An 18,058-nucleotide genomic window follows, 5' to 3' on the forward strand; every position below is an offset into this window, starting at 1 on the left:
TAATTACCTTTTATTAATGCCATGTAATCCTCCCTATAGCATATTGATAACCTGTCATCCTCCTTAGCTAGTGCTAGCATATTAATATCATGTCATTCTCTTTAGCTAGCTAGCTAGAGCTAGCACACATAAACACATAAACCAAAGCTAGCGCTTAGCTACGTGCTAATCGCTAGCTAACTGCTAATCGCTAGCTACGTGCTAATCGCTAGCTAACTGCTAATCGCTAGCTACATGCTAATCGCTAGCTACATGCTAATCGCTAGCTAAGCGCTAATCGCTAGCTAAGTGCTAGCTTTGGTTAATGTGTTTAATTGTATTATGCTCCTGAAGGAGTGCTAATGTAAATTAAGGAACAGCTCATAGTAGGGTAAAATATTTAAGGTGTATTGTTCTTATTTTGTGTTAATATTAAAATCATTCAGCTTTAAATTGTTTGCTTGTTAGCCACCTGCTAATTATCTTTAGCTAGGTAGCTACCTAGCTTATTAATGTCTTGTCATTCTCTGTAGCTAGCTGTGTGTGTGTGTGTGTGTGTGTGTGTGTGTGTGTGGCAGGCTTTAGTTGTCATGGCAATCAGGGGAGCCCACAGCAGCTGCGCACGCTCTCTCTCTGTCTCTAACTCCTCAGAGAGACAGAAACATTTAAAATGAATCCCCTCAAAAGCATGGCCAGGAACGACCGAAATGAAAACCGAAAAGACCGTGAGCGTCGTCATCTTGTTGACTATAGCACTGCCGAGTTTCAGTGGCTAAAGTTAAAAAATGTGACCTGGGGAGATTGAGAGAGAAGAGGTTCAACGAGCGTGTTTCAAGATTCCTCCTCTAAAATTAACATGGGAGTAGATGGGGCCGTGAGAGGGAGTTGCTGGCGCATCAGTGCGTCTCCCGCCAGAACTATTTGTCTGACAGCTTCAGCAGTAGTATCACTGCGACCCCAACGGATTTATCTACGTTTCTATCTATAAATTATTTCGGTAGAGTGAAATTTGTGGCCATGACAGCAGTTTACAAATTTTTTTTTCGACAAATTTTTCTCTCTCCCCACACTCTAGCGATGACATCACGCACTCTGGCAGTTTTTTTCAGTTGGAGGTTCTCGCAATACACACCCATTCATTTTTTGGACCGGTTTTTGGCGATTTATCGGAAAACCGATTGGCGAAATTCTTAGAAAAGTCATAGCACTCGATTCCCGGCCGAGCCGCACGTTTTGATACCTTTTTTTGTGTACGTGCGACAAAAGCTCCGGGGAGAAGAAGCGCGCCGAAAAAACGTACGGAAGAATAAAATATTATAATAAGCCCGAGGGATAGTAGTATTGTGCTTGCTTTGCAAGGCACAATAATAAGTATGGGGAAGAGTAGTATTGTGCTTGCTTATGCAAGGCACAATAATAATAAGCACGAGGAAGAGTAGTATTGTGCTTGCTTATGCAAGGCACAATAACTAAGATGAGCCACTTTTACTACAGTACAACATGACGAACATCAGAGTGATCATATTCAGACGGTTTATTCAGCACTCCAGCGCTGGCAGTGATTACAGCTTTGAGTCATTGGGCTCTATCTTGCACTCAGCGCAATTGACTTTGTACACTGGCGCTTGTATAATTCCTATTTTGCACTTGACGCACATTGGAATTTTCCCTCCACCGACGCACGTCCTTAAATTAGAACTTGCGCTCCGGGGGGGCGGTTCAGCGAAAAGAGGAGGCGTGTTCCGGCGCAAACATTCCCTGGTGCTATTTTGCTGTTTCAGAAAACAATTCCGCCACAGACTAGGAAAAACCTAGTCTAAAGTCAGTGACGTTATTCAGATGCTATTTTAAGGGCGCAGACTTGAGGGGATGCGCCTGAGAGGCAGCAGCAACATCGCCACCCGGTCAGGACGGGCATTAATACTTTGCCGCATCCCAGACAGCTCCCGCTCCAGCATGTCAAACCCGGTTTGCTGCAGGAACGGGTGGTCCTCGGCGTGTAGTGGGTCTGGATCCTCTGCACCTTGGTGTTTGCGCCGCCCTCCTCAGCTGGCCCTTGGCTCGGCTGTGGCCCGTGCGCACTGGTCCAGAGGCCGGGCTTCTTCCTGCCAAGCTGCGTTACATTGTTTTCATTTATTGTATGGCTGTGCTTACTTTTAAAGTTCATGTCAGTAATGTCACTTCTGATTGGTTCATTGCACATTACGCCCAAACGTCGACTCCTAGGGCTAATGTACGCTACTTCAGACCAACCCCCTATTTTAGATTTGCGCCATGGAACAAGAGCTCATTTATCCCGCCGGCATAATAGCAACAGCGCCCGAGATCCGCCCACAAAGTACTTGCTTTTGCATTTATACTTGCGTTTCAGATCGGCAAGATAGGGCCCATTGTGGTTCCAGCTGTTTCCTCGGGTGCTTACAGCTCCGAGGTCCTTGACTCAGACTAATTATGTCAGTTAACTTTACCTGTGGGTTTAGTTATCTCCGCTCACTTGAAGGTAAGATTTCCTTGAAGAGTGGTCTTGACAGTTCTCTCTTGTGTTTTAAATGCTCTCGAGAGATTCCTTAACATTTTTATGTTCTTTTTTTTAAACCCGACTCCTACCTCACCTCTCCCCCACTTCATAAAAACATGTGCAAACAGTTTTATAATCTAGTTCATCCAGGTTCAGTGCATTACAAATTCAGTCACCACAGTCCTTGTTGCCCACATCTCTCCACCCACCATTACATCCAGATTTGGCTTCTTCCCCTGTGTTTCAGTGCAAACAGAGTGAGCACAGCAAGTTGTTTATTGATGATAACCATTTGTGTTTTGCCAAAGTTGTACACAAGAATTTGTTTACTCTAGATTTGAGGGGTTGCCAAGTGCCTTATCTGTAATATGCTTAAGCTAGGCTTAACTGGAAAGATGTGGGCATGTGCAAAAGATAAATCAGGAAATCAATAAACGACTATACTAGCAATATATCGTAGGATCAACACAAAAATCTGTTGTATGAGATCATGTTCAGCGCTCTGCTTCTCTGCTGCTGTTGTGAACATATGCACAGTGGTGCCCTCATTCATTCAAAGAACCAACACATTTCTTATTTACCATTAAAAACTGATGTCCTTGAGTCATTAACAGACAATAGTAAAAAGAAGAAAAGCCTTATGTTTTGCAAACCCTTCACTGGTAATGAGTGATGTATCCACAAGTAGTCTATTAATGATGCATTTACCTCATAAATCATGACACATGGCTCTCCCCAACATGCGTACACAGTTCACTATCCATTTTTAATCATAAATATCATGTGGTATCCCTACCGCCCCTCCCCTACTGAAAACCACTGGTGCTGTGCCCACCACACAGGCTTTGATTGCAGTTTCTGCCCGGGCGTCCTATTATATGGAACCTTGGCAGCTGAGTACACATACAGATGTAGACCACAGCCCTTAATATGTGTTTAGCTTTTTAAATAATTTAGAGTAATTCTACCTTTTTGTTTTTAGAGCACTTCTTGACCAAATACAAATGTTTTGCCGCATTTTTCAAGTGGGATTGAAGAAATTACATTATTGTGGCTTCTTCACTGTCTGTACTATAGTGACAAAATACACCACTGTTACTCCATAGCTATGAATCAAACCCATCGTGCCCCTATTGCTCTGTGCTGTTTCCCCACAGCTAAAAGCACCTCTGGTTTAGAGCTGACTGGGGCCTTTCTAGGTGAAGTGATGGTTCTCTCCATGTTCACATGGTGTCCTTAAGTGCTCCACTTTCCTCCCACACAAAAACATGTGGACACTGTCCTTGACCAAGGCACTGGCATTAGATGTGGAAGGCCAATTAAGAGTTCCATTTTTCCCCAGAACCAAGGATCTCCATTAAGAATCACTAGAGAAAAGGACATTAAATTAGTACAAAATAAATCCAAACATAAACCTTACACTCCAAAAACTCCAGCAGCAGTGGATTGGGATGGGCTTATGGCAGAATTTCTTTAGTGATTTATGGCAAGCACACTACCTGTTTTTATCATGATGTCCCCTCCATTTCAAAATTGACTTTCCTCCATTTTCCATCTTTATAACACACAACAGAACTTTTTACCTGATTGGACGGAAGAGAAAAGGCCTCAGTGATGTAGGGCATTTGAACATTTTTTAACCTGCAGCACTTAGAGACCGCTTCTCCAAAAACCCACAAAGGCACATCAGGTGCCTGAAGCATAACAACAATAGCAGTGTACAAAAATACTGTTGTAAACAACTGGATGGAGGCGTCTCTCGCTGCAGAGAAGGTGACAGGGGTGATCATCCCCTAAGCTACTGTACTGTATGAGCCGATTCAACACCACAGCAAGAAAAACACTGGTATAATAGTAATATTTGGTTGTTTTGAGCTTTAAAATATATCAGCAATATCAGCACTTTGACTACTCGCAAGCACTTTAATAGTCTTTTGCAGAGCTTAAGCTCACATTCAGTTTATATATTATGCACTGTAGCAGCATCCAGCCTGAGCACCATTCTGTGGAGTTAATAGTGAAGTAATTGGGGGCTAAGTACACAGTACTAATCACACTGGAAACATGAAGTAGGGAGTCACAAGCTGGGATCACAGGCACAATGAAGCCTTGCATTCATTAAGTTCCCACAGACCACTCGACACACCCCTGCAGGGATATCGTGAGGAGGAGCTCTGCCCTGCCCAGCCTTTACTTAACCGTTCACAGCCGCCACAGGCCAGCCTATCTTCGCTCATTCGCACGTCCTCCCTGCAGCCTCTCCGCGCTCATTTACTCTCACTTTTATTCAGTATAAAGCATTCGTACTTTCAGCTCATCACACTGGAAAAGATGCGTGGATGCTGAAAATGTGCGTCACATTGTCAAATATAACTCAAATCACCATGGAAACTGAGTAACAGAGTGTATCAGTGGGTGTTTTTTTTTCTTCACAAGTCTGTCTCTCTTAGACACACACACACACGCACACACACACACACTTTCTTTTCATCTATCTCCTTGTGTCTCTCTTCACCAAAATATGTACACACACATTTCTGGCTAGATAATAGCATCACAGTCCGGGATCACTTGTTGGTAGAAAATATTTTGGAAGCAGCTGCATTTTAGGGGGGAAGGAATGGAGAAAACAGAAGAAAGTTTGAAAGAAGAACAAGATTAAAATAGTCATATACTCGGTGTGTTTACTAGAGCTGCAACGATTAGTTGATTAATTATCAACTATTAAATTAATCGCCAACTATTTTAATAATCAATTATTTTGAGTCATTTTTGAAGAAAGCTTTTCCAATGTGAATATTTTCTGCTGTCTTTAGTCTGCTATGACAGTAAACTGAATATCTTTAGGATGTGGACAAAACAAGACATCTGAGGACGTTACCTTGGGCTTTGGGAAACAATCAAAGATCAATATTTTTTACCTTTTTCTGACAAAGAATTGATTAACCAAGAAAATGATCAACAGATTAATTAATAATGTTAGTTTCAGTTACCAAACTCATTTATTTATCAATGAGATTAATAGTTATGATGAAGTGAGTGGAAGTCTTGCCCACTGGAATTGGGAAGTGATTTGAAACACTTAATTCTCTAAAGAGAATGTATTCTGCATTTGAGGCTGAAAGGACATTCAGTATAAATCTACTGTCACATATGGATCAACAACAGACTGCAGGAGGTTTGATTTCTATTGGTTTATAATATCTGTGCACTAATTTAGTCTGCGGCGTTACATTGTCACTTAAGCAGGTCCACTCTTTGTCAGCCAAATTTGGAAATGCATCCTTTCACACCCAAAAATGGTGCATTCAAAACCACCGTCCACTGTTTTCACATGTGAACATTCCTGCCTCGGCTTCTTAAAGGGGCCCTGTGGAGTTCTCTTGGAAACAAACTGAAAGTTATGTTTACATTCAGAGTTAATCACCGAAAATGCCTTTCCTTCCTTTTAAAACATTTGCAAAGTTGCTTTGTTTTAAAAATACCCCGTAGTTTCAGCTGGGAGATGTGTGCGAGTGATGAGTTTGCTAAGTTTCACAAACTCACAAATAAAATAAACTCTTAAAATTCCAGAAACTCAACAGGAACGAAATAAAACTCACCAAAACCAGATCAGATCAGATAAGATGGAGGTACTGGGTGCTGTGCAGGTGGGAGTTACTGGCTGCTGTGGCACTGTGGAGGTTGGAGTTACTGGGTGCTCAGGGGTTGTGGAGGTGGGAGGCACTGGGGGCTGTGGCGTTGTGGAGTCTGATGGCTGATGGTACAAACAAGCCTCCAAAGCGCTTTGAGGCTCGAGGCTGGATCAGTCTGTGGCTGAAAGTTCTCCTGAGCTGCCTGAGCTCAGTGTAGAGAGGATGAGAGGGGTTGTCCATGATGGCTTTCAGCTTCCCTCTCAACCTCTTCTCAATCACTGAGCTGGCCTTCTTCAGCAGCTTGCTCAGTTTGTTGGCACCACAAGTTGCCACCTCCCCAGCACACGGTAGAACATCCGTAGTAGCCTTGTGCACACGTTGAAGACCCGAGACTCCTCAGTGAGAACAGCGTGCTCTGTCCTTTCCTGTAGAGGGCCTCAGTGTTGTCTGTCCAGTCCAGTTTATGGTTAACAGTTCATGGTGTGCACCCCCACTGCTTCTAACAATTGATCGCCCCACAGAAACCCTGACCGGAGTGTCGTTACTTTGTGCTACTGGGTTCTTCGTTCTTCAGAGGCAGACTATTAAATTAGCAAGATAAAATGATAGAAACCAACTGCCAATGGACTGGCCATAAAAAGTACAATCGCCCAACCCTAGTGCTGATGTTTCAAAAAAGTTTAGGAAACATTGCTTTGTTATAATGATTATACCACGCTCCCAGATGGATATAATGTTATCATAACTGAAATAAAGTGGATTAATGAGCAATGTAAACTGTGTGTTTGAAACGTTGTGGAAGTGTTGATGGAGGAGGCAACAGGACTGAGACTCAGTGGAGTAACCAGCCTCTGGAAATGAGGCCTGTAGAGAATATGAACCAAGCAAATATGTAGATTAGCGTTACATACAAATAGGACTTGATTATGTTGTACTGTTATGGATAGACAGTATTATTAAAACAATAATTCCCTTTCAGATGGAAGTGCGACGTTACGTTTCCCCCCTAGATGAGATGCAAATGTGCGTGCACGCAGGGTTGTCTGTGTGTGTTGAAGAGAGTGCTACAGACGGAGCATGGATGGAGGAAAAGCATTCCCATTAGAGTGCCCATTAAGTCTGATTACAAGTGATTACCGTCTGTCGGAGAGAGAGAGATGACCAGCCCTGTCCTGCCACTGAATTAATGACATAAACAAATGCTTTCTTTTCTCGCTCTCATCATAATCAATCCTGTGTTTTCTTCCTCTTCTCTTCCCATGAGATCTCAACATGAACTAAACACACACACAAAAAGATATATTACCTCATTTGAGGGCTGCTGGGCCGAAAGAGAAAAGAAATGTATACTGGGATTTCTCCGCCCTTACAGCAGCGTGGGGGGAAGCATTTGTAGTCGTAGCCACATGTGGAAACCACCAGAGGTTATTTTAAAGCAGCTGTGGGACTCGCCTTGAGTGGTGCATGTAGGTCATCTTGGCCGGATGTAGCACTCTGACTACATCCTGCCACAGAACACAACTGACTCACTGTGACGTATTTGCTTTTACTTTACATTTTGTTTATGATTTAAATGAAGCACAGACAGATACCTGGATGGGTTTTAATGTCTTTGACCTCACCGCCTCTAAACTTTAATACCCGGCCAGTCCCTCTGGTCGATTCCTAACGCCATGGCAACATGTTTGTGATCGTTTCTGGACCTACTGGTGTTCGTAGCTGGGCTATGATTCTCATCTCTATGTGTGTGTTTGTGTGTTTTTGTAGGTGTTTCTCTCGGGGAGCTCAGCAGCTCCTCAGCGCTGCCCAGAGTCAGACTTCACCACTTCCTCTGGTAAGACCTTCGTGTCCTGCAGCTTGCAGAATGCCAATACACAGTGTCTCTCTCCACTAGACCTCCCTGCTGTGGCCAAGACCTATACACACATACACACATATACACAGAAAATTGAATGTCTATAGCAGTTGCGAGTTGTGATGTAAATGTAATGAAGCTCTAATCTTGGTACTGATCCAGACTAAATCATTATGTGCCAGACTGGTGATCTGTCTGTTTATTCTGCTTCTTTTTCTTCTTTGGGTTTGACAGCTGCACACTGTGCATGTGTGCGTAGGGGGGTGTCAGAGGGCTGGGTGATGTGGTCAAAATCAGCATAATTTTAATGATCTGAATATTCCTCTGATATGTGTGCGAGATCTACTAGTGTTCATGGCAGCAACCGCTGTTCCAGTGTGTCAGACAAAACTCCTTAAACAAATCTTTGATTTTTAATTCATTGCAATGTCATTTAATAATGTGATTCCACTGAAAACGTAATAGATGATAATATTCAATGAATGCCTAATGCGGGCCACATAATGTGAGGGTTTGCATTTGTGAAAATGAATCTGTTGCATTGATTCATCATTTATAAATTATGCAAGTTGAATGGATTTAGCTGCAATAACAAATTACCAGATCTAATCAGTCAACCATCAACGGCAATCAATGAAACATGTCAAATTGTCAAATAGAATCAAAGCAACAGGTACATAACAGTGGTTAGCTGTGTAGCTCTATGTCACAGTCTGCTTAAAAATGTTGTGAATCTTCAAACTAGTAACAACAATTTTAGCAATTATTCAAGCCTTTTAAGGATTTCTCTTCCATGTTGGCTTAAAAGTTGAGTTTCAAAGACAAAATAGTCTGAACTTAAGATCCCTTTAGCAGCTGCGTTCTGTAGCTTTGGAGCACATCACACGATTTTCATCAGCAGGTGGAGTTGTCATGGAATTGCAGATGTTTTCCTAAATGGACCTCAAGGTGAGAATGTTGTCAACTGCTGTTGCTAAGGCCAATGTGGATGAGAAGGGGAAAAAAAGTAATCTAGTTAGGAAAATCTGATTTATCTAAGCCCCAATTAGGTTAGTGTAGAAAGCCAACAATAAGATGGTTCTTTAAAGCTGCAGTACGACTTTTTTGTAAACACAACTTTTTGACGATTGGTTGTTTTCGTTCAGGCCCGGTGGATTCTTGTAAATGCCATTAGGAGCACTAGGAGGAGCCACTGATTATCTGTCTCATGTTCTACTGTCAGGTTAGTGAAAGTTTCAGCAAACATGACAAAAAGCTATTTTTATAAAAATGTCCTACTGCAGCTTTAATGGAAAATCCTGGTATATTTTATTTATTTTATGGCGTATTTACCATAGATGTTATCATGTGACTGGGAATGTTGCACTCTCTACCACTATAGAGATTTTATACATGAATCAAAACGCTAACCATCATGGCTAACTGCATAGGGTTCCAAAGTAGGGGTGAACTATCTGGCCAAAAAATACTATCATGAACTATTTAGTTGCAATCACAATCCACAATCTAAATTGTGTTTTGTTTTGTTTTTTTCAATTTTAGGCTATAGCTAAACTTGAAATAGCCTCTGATTTTCTCCATTTACACCATTAACAGTCAATATTGCCTTAAAGATACTACACAGTAGGGGTGTAAGAAAATATTGATATACTTGAATATCGCAATAACTTGTTTTGTGATATTGTATCGATTCTAATAAACACTGTATCCTTTTTTGTGCTTAAACCACCAACTGCTAGATAGCAGTGTTGTAAACAAAAATAAAAAATAATTAAAAGTAACAAAAACAGTATTGCAATATATCACAATATATTGAATCATAACCCCAGTATCATGATACGTATCTTCAGTATGTTTCAAAATTGTGACTAACACCAGGGTTTAATTTGAAGTTGGAAACAAAAGCAAAAAGATAACATATAATAATAATCATTTTTTTCAAGTACTCTCAAAACAATTGCTTCGTTTATAGTATGTCGCCCAAGGAAGAGCCACGTTAAAGTAATTTGTCCAATCAGCATGGCCATCAATTTGGTTACATTATTCTATTGGTTTGTTAACGTAGCGTGGATCTGCTAGCCACTGGGGTTATGTAAAGTTTGGAAACAGAACTAAAAGGACATTAAATACCATGATAACTGCGATTCACCTGGAAAGAAGATTGTGAACACCTTAGATCACAATCTTCATCTAAAATAATCAGATTGCCAACCCCCTATCTAGAATCACAATGGTTTCACATATTTGTTTGTATTGTATTTAACTGTCTTGCGATACATCTTTACATTCCTATATTAAGTGAATGTAAAAGTTGTGTAAATGTATGAATGTTATCAAATCTAGATTATCATGTTACTGCTGTAGGAGTACAATATGTAGCTAATATATGATGGCATATCATATTGTAACATAATAATATGGTAGTATTGTTATGCAGTTATTGGTTTGCTGGGTAAATTTCAACTTTGTGTTGCACAGTTTAACTATTGTCTGCGACTTATATGGGCCCACAGAGCAGAGTTTTAACCACAGATATGTTCCAAGATGTTATTGGACAATCGACATTCTGTTCTCTGAACTTCAATCAAAGGGCTACCTCACTAACTGTTTGACTGTCACATGGGTCTACTAGGGTGGAATGCTGGCTATAAAAAACACTAAATGCTGCAAACAGCTGATGCATCAAAACCTCCCTGTGATTGATTTAATGTCAGCTAATTAAAAGAAACAAAAAGATTATGAGTGAAAATAGTTTGGCCCGTTAAATAAAGGCAGCTTCTACATTTACCGCGCTGTGTAACCCTAACTTAAACTCGACAAACCCAGCATTGTGTACAGTATATTGCAAGGAGGGAAATATATGTGACAGCTTATTAAAAATAAAGACTAACAGACTGGCCGTGTAGCTCAGAGGAGATGTCAGAATGAAAACAAAACGGCTTCCATCTGCACACAGAAAATGGGAAAATGTGTCGGAGCTAAAATGTAATGATGATAACTTAGACACCAAACATCATTCGTGGGTCTGCAGGTGATTGTTAGCTGCAGCTGTCAGCCATTTGTCACCACTGTGTTCTCACTGCAGGTTATTATAGCAGCACATGGATTATTGGTTGTAATACTCCTGATGCATTATTTGGACCCGTTCAGCTCTCTGTCTCCAGCGAGGGATCATGCTCAGAGCATGTACAGTGTAACAGGAACACTGTAGCATTTCTAAAACACACCGGATAGCCCCTGTGTATCAGCCATCCTTTTTGACATGTGTTTTTTCCCAGCAGCCAGAGAACTTAATGTAATATGATAAGTGCACTGGGGACTCTGACACAAAGTCATTTGGTTGATTCTTCTATCAGCTTGAATTCTTTAATGAAAACACCATCTGCTGTCGTTTTTGTGATACCAGTTGCCATGATGATGAGCCTGTATCACGTTGCGCGGTGTGATGCAGTTTCGTAAATTAAGTATTAGAGAGCTCCAAGCATAATGGTCGGCGGATCAAGATTGACTCTTATCTGAATGCCAGCTCCAATAAGATGCATATTGGTCAAGGCTATGACTGTTGTTTACTGCTGCTCATCAGTGTTGATTCATGATGCAAGCTGACATTGCCCACACTGAGATTACCACTGAAGACTGTTAGGAGGGCTGACATTTAGACTTAGATAAGGCACAGATGCCCTTTTCAAAACAACCAGAGCCATCATTTTCCAGGTGAATGTAGCATTTACTGCTTTTGTTTTGCATATATTGTACTTCTGTTTGTTCAAGTGTGCCTTGTGTTGAGTCCATGTGCAAAGTAAAAATTTTAAAGATACATTCAGCGATGGCAGAAGAATATGCAAGAGTATTAATTAGGGCTGCGCAATTAATCGAAATGTTATAGAAATTACAATGTGGCCCAGTGCAGTATCCAAACTGCAGAAACTGAGGAACACTGAGGTGATTATCGTACTAACCCCTTCCATAATCACTCCAGTAGTGTTTTTTGTTCTCGATAAAGACACTTTTGGTCATTTGGACCATATAATAAATCAGGCCAGGAGTTTAATGTCCTCCCCGGCCAATCTCCACACATTCACAACAGACCACGTGCTGTAACTGTTTTGTTGAGATATTCTATATTTTTTGTTGCAATACAGTAAACATATATATTTTTGTTTTATTACACACAAAAAATGCAAACGTTAAAAGTATCTTCAGTTTAGGGCATTAGTCAGTGTCACTTCTGTAATGAAGGCTACAGGAAGACATTCATTATCTATATATGAAGGTCTGGTAGCTCTGAGTAATTGGAGCTACTTCTGCATGACAAACAAGAGCATACATCTTGATGTATGCGTCTTCTGCTCCTGGAGAGCACCAACTCAGGAAGGACAGTTGTGATATTATGACCTGCTAAGGGTGGGGCTAGCACAGTGTTGTCCAATTACTTTTGACCATTTACCATAAGTGTTATGTTTTGATGACAGAAGTTTTCAGTTTCATAGCATCTGAAAAAGTTTAGTATGAGGTTATGAAAATGCTCTGGGATTGAACTTTTGAAGTGTGGGAAACCCTGTGCATGCATTGCATCATTCTGTGTTCCCTCTTTAACTAAAATTCACATTACCAAAGTAGAGCATTTACAAGAAATGGGTTCACTGAGAAGCCGTTTGAAGATGTGGGAGCATGAACATGGTGAGGGTGAAACCTTTGATCCAGTCATTCATATGCGTCCTCTGTCGCTCTCAATTTGACAGCCATTGGTTTACAGGATGCTCTCTGCTAATAGCAAACAATACTTTACAGTCAGAATAATGCTCTTTGCCCTGGTTCAAAATGTGTATTTCATTAACTTTTATGTCAGACTCAAAGAATGTTGACTTCTTTTATGTGCCAAGCTTCTGCCCTGTTATTTGATGGGCTTGTTGTATTGTTGCCCTGATTCATGTTGGCAAAATCTTTTACAGAGTAGCACTGACATTTGAAGAAAGCATGTAAAACTAACTAATAACAGGCATAATAGGAATGCTCAGCTAATAGTCAGCTGAAGGTCTTTATCTGTATGCTCACACACTGCGACAGAGGGTGATTTAGAGCATCCTTTTTCACCTGAGTTTCAGTTGTGGTTTAAAGTGGAAAAATGAAAAAAAAATGAAAAACTTAAGACTTTGTTGTATATGAATACAAATTCTTAAATCGCTCGTACATGAGTTAAAATGAATCTTTAAGTTCCAGTATTGTTTCATTCATTTTTTGGCTCAAAGTTACACCGGATGAATTGATAATATCTTCAGGCCCTGATGCCAGTTATGCTCCCACACATACAGTAGTTGCACAATGTGTTTTAATTATCTGGAAACGTTTCTGAGCAGGCAAAGTTTATAACGTATGGGGATGAAGCTTTTTAACGTACCTAGCATAGCTGCTAGCACCAGTGCTAATGTGATTGAAGCTGGTTGTGATCATCAACATATATAAAAATGGGTGAGATGACATCTCTCCGAAAGTGAAGCCAAAACATCTGAACCGCCCCCTGGTGGCAGGTAATGAAGTCTGCTGCCTCCATATTAACAGACGGGACATGGGCCAAACCAAAAAATCTAAGTACACGTCAAATCAATTTTTCCCAAAGATGGTTTCTGGCGTAACACACTGATGTATGTTCAAGTGTTAATTTTTCTGGTAAGGGTTTATTAGTTATTTGAAGCTATAAAAAGGGGGTTTTCATGTCATGATTGACAGCTGAGCCATGCTTGCGATCGAGTCAGTTGAGCTTGTCTCATTGTCCTGTAGGTCCAATCAAGGACTGGTTAGCAACAATCAGTTAATCTGTTCTTTGGATGCTAGCATTGAGGAAAAGCACAGCATGTACCCCATTAGAGGCCTATTTCCTGTTTCCTGTCTTACCCCAGGCTTCTGAGTACACCCTTGTGGGTTATTTCACAATGCTATTTCTGGATTCCCTTTCTGTGTTATTTCATTAAGTGTGTCCATATTAAGCTTGTAATATTTGTGGTTTTGCTTTCATGTAAACATGCAATGATGAACTGTGCTTCTATGAATCCACTTTTCTTATCAAAGTGGATAATATGATATCATGTGGAGAGTGAAGTTTGTTAGCAGGAAAGGTACAAGCATCTTATCAGCAGCATCAGAGCGTAAGGTTTTGGTGTTTCTTTGGCTTTCATGTTGCTATCATCTCTATCTTTCTGTCTGTCACACCGAAAGTCATTCTTGGGAACCCAGAGAATCTCAAAATGACCCTATTTAGATAGTGGGTATTACAGAACTTAATCACTGATCATCATGCAACAGTCAGCGTATCTGCTGATGGAATTTCCCATTAAATCTTATAAGTAAAAAAACAGTATCATAGAAAAATGTTTTCCCTGAAAGTTCTCTTAAGATTTCCCCTGAAAAACATAGCTGACATAAACCATGTCATGTGAATATTCTTAAATAAGTGTTTTTAATGATTACCAATGACTTCTTAAAGAGTCTGTTGTCAGTGCAGATACATATCTCTGAAGTTAAAGGGCTACTCCAGTCATGTATTGAGATACTCTGACTTTTAATCCCTACTATGGTTCAAGTTTAAAAGAATACTACACTTCCCATAATGTAACCAATAGCATATAATTTAAATAAACATTTCAGTACTCCTCGCCCCAGTTTGTAAGGCAAACTTTCCACTGAAGCTACAAGCTGTAAACATTCAGCCTAAACACTGATGTTATCGCTGTGTTAAAGATGTATTGCCTAATATTTTAGCAACGGTTGTTTATTCACACATCCTAGAGACGCAATACGGAGCAACGTTACCATTGACTTTGTAGTCCAAGATTTATTCTCCGTCAACTCTTGAGAAAAATGTCTGGCTCTTTAACTGCTAAATGCTCCACCAGCTCGTTGCTAATCTGCCACTTGCAAGCTGGAAAACAATGAGCTGAAAGATGCTAAAACGGGCTAAGGCTTGGGTAATAATATTCTGTTTACTTAAAATTAGACTTCTAGTAGTTTTCATTCCTTCAGAGACAGAAAACATTATACTGTTTAAGTAAGTAAAAACAGCAAATAATTTCATTGTGTCTAGTGATGTTACAGCTTTCCAAAATCTTAGCAGTGGAATTGGTGTGTAAAATGTTATCATAACACAGGGGAATGAAGGCCAAAGCTATGAAAATACATATACCATGGGCGTGTTTTTACATACAAGTAAACAGTAGGCAATCAGCTGCTTTAGCAAGTGTCATTGCAGTATAACATCAGTGTCCTGTATATATTTCTATTACTATAATAAACAACACACAGTGTATAGTGTTGGTTGAAGTTGCATAAAGCTATTCAAATGGTGTCAGGAGCAGGCAATGTACATAAATGAGATGAGGGCGTGTTGATGAGTTTAAATTTTTTCTCTTTGTTTTGGAATGCACAGTACATAGTGTTCTTGCAACTCTCATCTTGCAGGATGTGGCAGCTGTTGTGGTGGAGAAATTATGTGTCCTAGTGTAGAAGGAAGTACTCACCCACAGCCTTACAAAGCACTGTTCTGTCTACAACCAGCGGCATAAAACGCTCACAAGACAGTGCAAGCCCATGAGTGAACCTGACTTCCAAGCACAGACACACTCTGTCGAGTGTTTGCAGTCGTAAGATGTGAAAGGAACAGTGAGGGTGAATATGGTTAAGGGCTTTAAAGTTTTGACTGTAGAACAAAAGGTTCTGATTTGACTCCAATTGTGGCTAAAATCTAAGCCTGACGGTCGGCTCTAACTGTCAGCACAGTCTGAAACTCGATGTCTTTGGCGACCCCTTGAGTCTCCTAAGGGGAATTGTTTTACATCATCGGTGTCAAGGACGGTGCATGCCAAACGGAGCCCATGACTTCTCGAGACAATACCATTAGAATGACTCACTTTGGCTTTTGCCTTTTCCAAATCTTTGTCCCTGCTGGCTCCCCGTACATTCACTCTGACCATCAGCCAAGTCAAATCAAAGCAGAACAAATCAGCTGTCAACTATGCTTTGAATTTACCACAACATAAACCTCTGAACCAATCATTTGGTCTAGTTTTTCAATAATAAAGTTAGTTTTCTTATAACAAAAGTCTGCCTCTGAATTAGAATATTTCATCTGTTTCCAATGCCTATTTCAAAACTTGAATCAAGTTGGATTTCTTCATACTAGTGCAGTAATCTGCCTTGTTTTGTCTTTTTTTAAGATGCTGGCACTTGATACAGCAAAACTGCACCAGAAACAACCCAAAGACACAACTTTCTTTCTGTTCTGCAAAAACTAGTTGTCAGGGTTAAATATAAGTATGCTGGTATGCTGCTGTTTATTTTTTCTGCAGCAACTTACTTGATTCTGATTCTGATAAGACTAAATGGAGTTAAATGAAGTCTGGACAGTCCTAAAATTGCTGCCTGTTCTGCTTCATTTCAGCAGACAAAAACATAACCAAAAAAAAAAAAAAAAAGACCTAAAACAGTTAGAAAATATTGACAGTATAGTTGTCAATGAAATGTCATCAGAGCAGAGCTGCACTGTGACAGAAATAGAGAGGTTTGACATGATTATATACAAAAAAGCATCTTTCTAAAGAAAATGGCCCATGACTAATAATACACGAGAGGCAGTCACAGAGATATTAGGTGGGATGATAATATAGCCTACAGCCTACACACTGTTGGTGCAACAGAATATGATAGTGGACAGAAAGCTGAGGCTGCTGGCATAGTGACAGAATTTGCTTAAAAACAAATGAACTATATATGTTACTGTGCAGAAATATATCAATCTAAAAAAAACACAGTAAATCTGTTTTTTAAGTAGATTTATTTGATAGTTTTATAAAATAAGGCATCGTCAGGTCAAATGAGTGTTTTCCTTGTGAAGGACAGTCTGTTCATGACTCATAAGAAAGGTCTGAACCACTCTTGAATTTCACTTGAACCTCAGAAAAAAATACGAGGAAATCGTTGTGAAATTGTGAGTTTGTGAATACAAACTCTTAAATCGCTCGTACATGAGTTAAAATGAATCTTTAAGTTCCAGTATTGTTTCATTCATTTTTTGGCTCAAAGTTACACCGGATGAATTGATAATATCTTCAGGCCCTGATGCCAGTTATGCTCCCACACATACAGTAGTTGCACAATGTGTTTTAATTATCTGGAAACGTTTCTGAGCAGGCAAAGTTTATAACGTATGGGGATGAAGCTTTTTAACGTACCTAGCATAGCTGCTAGCACCAGTGCTAATGTGATTGAAGCTGGTTGTGATCATCAACATATATAAAAATGGGTGAGATGACATCTCTCCGAAAGTGAAGCCAAAACATCTGAACCGCCCCCTGGTGGCAGGTAATGAAGTCTGCTGCCTCCATATTAACAGACGGGACATGGGCCAAACCAAAAAATCTAAGTACACGTCAAATCAATTTTTCCCAAAGATGGTTTCTGGCGTAACACACTGATGTATGTTCAAGTGTTAATTTTTCTGGTAAGGGTTTATTAGTTATTTGAAGCTATAAAAAGGGGGTTTTCATGTCATGATTGACAGCTGAGCCATGCTTGCGATCGAGTCAGTTGGGCGTGTGTGTGAGATATTCATCATTTGTTGGCGGTTGCAATGATAAAGCGAGGCCAGTTTAAAGACTGCAGCATGTTTGCTTATACACACCCCACTCCATACATTCCATGCCACACCAGGCTATAGTTTAAATTGCTCAGCATCATAGCTCAATGTTTTTTCATCATGAAAAAGTGTGGATTCTTCGAGTACTCCCTTTTAGGCTCCTGGCTGTTCCAGAAAAGCCAAGAGTAGAAATCAATATGTGCACATACAATACAAGCAGAGAAAATGTGAGACACACCGTTACTCCATGCCTGGAGCAGTGCTCCTGTGTTTTCAAAGGTAAGGAGGAAACCCTAGAGGGTTTGTATAAATTTGACAGATTCTGTTTGTATGTACTTGAAAAGAAAACAGTTTTTATTGTACGATAACCTTGGTTTAGCTTCCTCTGTCCACAGTATAATCACACAGAATGATGTCTTGCCACCTTGCCTTGCATTACACCAGCC

The 18,058-nt window shown here is 40.2% G+C and overlaps 1 protein-coding gene across 8 annotated transcripts in view; it reads left to right on the forward strand.

Annotated features, from left to right (window-relative positions):
- thrb (thyroid hormone receptor beta) overlaps positions 1–18,058 on the forward strand; it is a 125,903-nt gene that overhangs the window by 68,659 nt on the left and 39,186 nt on the right. For 5 of the 8 annotated variants that reach the window (XM_051390856.1, XM_051390855.1, XM_051390857.1 and 2 more), the window contains one exon: positions 7,900–7,966. The gene's annotated coding sequence lies outside the window, so the exon portion shown is untranslated. Of the gene's footprint in view, positions 1–7,899; positions 7,967–9,132; positions 9,210–18,058 lie in introns of all 8 variants that reach the window. The other 3 variants (XM_051390860.1, XM_051390859.1, XM_051390861.1) reach the window with 1 other exon arrangement.

This window comes from Dicentrarchus labrax, unplaced genomic scaffold (assembly GCF_905237075.1).
Source record: "Dicentrarchus labrax unplaced genomic scaffold, dlabrax2021, whole genome shotgun sequence".
NCBI lineage: Eukaryota > Metazoa > Chordata > Actinopteri > Moronidae > Dicentrarchus > Dicentrarchus labrax.